This window comes from Phyllostomus hastatus, unplaced genomic scaffold (genome assembly GCF_019186645.2).
Source record: "Phyllostomus hastatus isolate PE091 unplaced genomic scaffold, TTU_PhHast_1.1 phas_scaffold_182, whole genome shotgun sequence".
Taxonomy (NCBI): domain Eukaryota; kingdom Metazoa; phylum Chordata; class Mammalia; order Chiroptera; family Phyllostomidae; genus Phyllostomus; species Phyllostomus hastatus.
This window is the reverse complement of record NW_025334013.1, coordinates 27,359,903-27,364,828: the sequence shown is the minus strand read 5'-3', so window position 1 is coordinate 27,364,828 and position 4,926 is coordinate 27,359,903. Positions and strand designations below refer to the sequence as shown.

General features: G+C 45.3%; 1 pseudogene; it reads left to right on the top strand.

Annotated features, from left to right (window-relative positions):
• Positions 1-446: 446 nt before the first annotated feature.
• On the top strand, positions 447-1,369 carry LOC123832080 (annotated as a pseudogene).
• The last annotated feature ends 3,557 nt before the right edge of the window (positions 1,370-4,926 follow it).

Genomic DNA, 4,926 nt, shown 5'->3' with positions numbered 1-4,926 from the left:
CTCGCCTGGAGAAGCCTGGGGCCAGCTCCTACGTGTGGGGCCATGGCGCAGCAGCCTGCCGGAGCCAACTTGGACTAGCTCTGGAGTGCTTATTGTCCAGTGACGTCATGCCGGAAGCCTGAAACTGGCTGTGGAGAGAAAATACACACCACAATTAGCAAGTGCTACAAATCAGGGCTCCCCACCCCTGAAAGCCTGTTGTTAAGCATTTACCAGTATACCACTGCTTGTAGGTGTGGTGAGAAATTTGTTCTAATTGGAATAGGAGGCCATCGGAGGGCTTTTGAACTAGGAAATAACTGATGTGGTTTCATTTTTAAAAGATCACTGTGGAGGGCAGACCCCAGGGTTGCAAGAAGGGAAGCAGGGGAGCGAATCAGGAAGCAATGCAGTGGACCAGGGTAACAGGGGTGGGGACCTAATCTGGAGAGGTCACCGGGGAGGAAGCTGCTTTAATTCTTTGTTCTGTTCTCTGGCGCTTCCTCCCTTAACATCCTCTTTAGCCTCTGTGGATAGTGATTCCACTGGCCCGGAGAACACATTTTCCTAGAAAGAGGATAACTTTGGAATCAGGGGGCCCAGGAGAGATCCTGGATCCACTTCTTAATAGAATCACTTTGGGGAAATTATTTAACCTGAGTCACAGTGCCTTGTGGGTAAAACAGACAATACTTAAAAGAGGGTGTCCATGAAGAGTAAAGAGTGTGCCATTTCCGTTTATCCTCCTTTCCTGGGTCGCAGCACCCTGACCCTCAGGTCCTCAGGGCCTCTCCCTCTACAGGTCAATGTCCTAGAAGGAATAAGAATGAGACTGCTGGCCGCCTTGAAGATGCCACCGCCGCCTCGGACCTCCCAGCACCCAGCCATGGTCAACCCCACCGTGTTCTTCTGTATCGCTGCCGCCAGCGAGCCTTTGGGCAGCGTCTCCTTTGAGCTGTTTGCAGACAAAGTTCCAAAGACAGCAGAAAACTTTCAGAGGAGAAAGGATTTTGTTATAAAGGCTCCGCTTTCACAGAATTATTCCAGGATTTACGCGCCAGGGTGGTGACTTTACACGCCACACTGGCACAGGCGGCAAGTCCATCTACAGGGAGAAATTTGATGATGAGAATCTCACCTTGAACCACACGAGTTCTGGCATCTTGTCCACTGCGAATGCCGGACCCAACACAAAAGGTTCCCAGCTTTTCATCTGCACTGCCAAGACCGAGAGGCTGGGTGGCAAACATGTGGTCTTCCGCCGGGTGAAAGACCGCATGGTGTTGTGACAGCCACGGAGCGCTACAGGTCCAGGAATGGCAAGACCAGCCAGAAGATCTCCATTACTGGCTGTGGACACCTTAATACATTTGACTTGTGTTGTATCTGAACCACCAGACCATTCCTTCTGTAGCTCAGGAGAGCACCCTTTCAGGAGAGCACCCCTTCACGCCCATACGCTTGGAATGTTCTATAATCTTCGTGCTCTCGACGCACTTCATTGGGTTTCATGCTCTCCTTACCCCTTCCAAGTCCAGCTGGTGTGCAGAGTTAAATTTATGATTATGAAATAAAAACTAAACAAACAAACAAAAAGAATGAAACTGCTGGTCACCGGTTCTCCTAGTTGCCTGCGGTCTCTACTGCTTCCTAAGTAGATCGCTAGCACCACCTAGTGTCCAGCCTGGTTCTTGCAGGCCAACTTTTCAGGGATGATTTCTTGATTGTGAATCAGCTCAAGGTCAAAGACTCTTTTGTCACGTGAAGCCAACAGCACATTAACTGTCCTAATATTCATTGTCTGACCTGCCAACAAAACCTGCTCTCTGTTGTTCCCCAATCCCTACTTATGTGTCAGTATTGCCATGCAAGTCCTATATCCAGAATGTAGAGGGCAGGACCTGTATCTTCAGAATCCACTCCTATTTCTTGAACAATTATGTTGTGTCGGGCACTCTGCTTTAATCCTTAAGGCAATTCATTCTTAATGTTCATCTGGAGAAATTGAAGCCCATACATATAAAGTGACTTGCTTAAGATCACTGGGTAAGCAACGGAGGTGAGACTTGACTTCAGGACTCAGCGAGTCCAAGTTTTGTTCCACAAAAGCATCCAGCACAAGCAGGGCAACCAGAAGATGTTCAGAGCATTGTTTTATTTGATAGGCTCTTTGAAAGTAGTGAAGCAAAGAACACTGAGCAGGAGTCAGGAGACCTACATTCAGGCTCAAGGTCTGACATAAAAAACTTGCTGAGTAACCTTGGGCAGGTCAATATCCCTTTGTGGTCTTCAGCATCATCATAATTAAAGAAAAGAATGGGACTACATGGTCCCAAAGTCTCCCTCTGGGACTGAAGTTTAACAGTTGCAGAGTTGGCGGGGCTCTAGATGAACCTCAACCTCTGGGCTCTGAGGCCATTGCAGAGTGAGTCCCAGCTTTGCCATTCAATGGCAGTGAGATCTTGGGTGAAACACATCCTGGCCTCCATTTCCTTATCTGCAGAGCAAGTATAATGAAAGTGCTCACCTCCCACTAACTCTGAGTTATCAAGGCCTTAGGTAGGGCAGACTACTCCTGCCAAGAATGGCAATCTCTTTCACATAACAAAAGAGGCACATGCCTGGCTTTCAATAGGTGCAGTGGTTTGGTGGAGTTAAGAATGCAGGCACCTGGGCTCTTTGTCCCAGGCTTGCCAGTAATTCCTATGTGACCTGCAATAAATCATTCCCCCATCTTGAGCCTTCGTTTCTTTGTCTAATGATCTAAAAGCCCCTGAGCTCAGGAAATCTATGAATAAATATTTACTGAGTGAATGTGTGAAATGAATGAATGAGTGAATAAATGAGTGAATGACAATCTAATGTTAGTGCCATGCCCCTTACCCACTCACAGAGGATCACTGGCCACATAGGTAATACTTATCATACACGAAGATGCATGCTGTAACAGATACACACTGTTGGGGGAGCAGAGTGAATGGAGGGAACGGAAAAGGAGGAAGAGGAAGGTTTCAAGCAGGTTGAGCAGGACTTGGCCTGGAGGAGGTATCAGTCAGATGGAACAACAGGTAAAAAAGCAAGGCTGTCCTAGCACGTAGTCTTCCCTCTTGTCCGCTCCCAGAGGAAGTAGCAACTAGGCCCTGAAGTTAACACAGAGATAAAACAATCCCTTCTTCCTGTGACAGATGACTGATGTTTTTATTTCAATGCCATACTGGAGGAAGTGTCTTCTCTCTCAACCAGAAATATAAAATCATATAATTTGCAGCTGAGTTAAGGCTGAGAATTGAAATGCACCGAATTCTAAAGTTCTGATTCTAAGAAGAATGTTAAGTGAGTCTCACTCCCAGTGCATGTGACACACTTTAAAATATATTTTATGGAGCTTGATGCTGTTAATTGAGACATGTGTAACCTGTGAGCGATACAGTTGCTGGGGGAACCTTTGGAATCTAATATTTTCACATACATGATTTCATGATCTTAATTACTTAGACTCCCAGAATTCTAGAATGTTAATAATAGAAGACCCCTCAGAGACTCAACCTCCACATTTCCCTGATAGAAAAACTCAGGCCAAAACATGGGAAATGAGCTGTTTAAGACCATACAGCAAAATCCTTAATTTCTGACACCAGAATGTAAGCCCCTACGCTTCAAATCCAGGGCTCTTTCTCTGCACTAGGATTACCTACTCCCGAGGGACCATTATGAATTGAGAGTTGGTCTTTTCAAATTGTACGCTTCAGTACCAAATGTTCATTTTGAAAATGATTCATTTCCTTTAGGTCCGATGGACTTCTTTCAACGAGGTCAATACTAAAAAGTTGTATCAGGCCCTGTCCAGGTAAAAGTTGTATCAGGTGGCTCAGTTGGTTGGAACATTGTCCTGTGCACCAACATGTTGTGGGTTTGAGTCCTGGTCCAGGCACATACCTAGGTTGTGGGTTCGATCTTCAGTCCTGGCATGTTTGTGAGGCAACTGATCAATGTTTTTCTCTCGCATCGATTTTTCTCTCTCTTATTTTCTCCCCCATTTTCTGTCTAAAACTAACAAACATATCCTCAGGTGACAAGTAAAAAAAAGAGTTGTGTCAAACCTCAGATTCTTGAGCATCTCCTTAGTATTTAGGTGACAGAGTCATAAAATCTTATAGTAGAAAGGGACTCGACGGGCTTGTCTGGTTCCACCAAAGAAAGAGCTTTCTTGAACGTATGTAGTGATAGTACTCATTTCTTCCAAGGGACTTTAATCCCATTGCTTGTCCATGATTCCCAGGTTCAGTGGGCAAAATTCTGTTTCTATGCCTATTCTATCCATTAAGGAAGGGGAGAAAGAAAATGGTACTCATTTGGGTATTAATCACATGTAAGGAGCTTGGATATAGTGCCTTGTTTGATTTTTAAAATATTTCTTTAAAATAGATGTGATCATCCTAATATAAGGCAGTGGGGTTGGGGGAGAGCTCAGAGTTTTAAAATGTCCCCAAGTTCACCCACAGTAAGGGAAAGATTCAAGTCTGTGTGTAACTCTTTAGAATGCTGAGAAGCCCTATCTCTCCTGCCTTCTGTCTTTCTTGTAAAACCTTTTCAGTATGGTTTGTTAGAGCTTTCCTTTTAAAATAAAATTCACCTATTTAAATGCTTTGATGGTTCTTACTCCAAGTAAACAGTCCGAACTCTCTAGCAATATATCCAGTGTCCTCGATAATCTCTGCCCAGTTGGACTTGGTGCACCCATTTCCCTCTCCTCTTCTAGCGCACCCTAAGTTTTCTGTGCAGATGCCCTTCTGTCTCTGCACATGCTGGACTTGCTGCACGTGTGCCCTCCTCCTCTTTCTCTACCTAAAAAAACCCCTGCCTTTCCTTTGAGGTCCCCCCAGATGTTACCTCCTCGGTGAAGCCTCCCCAGTGTCTCTGCAGAATTCATTCCTCTGCTTTCTCCTG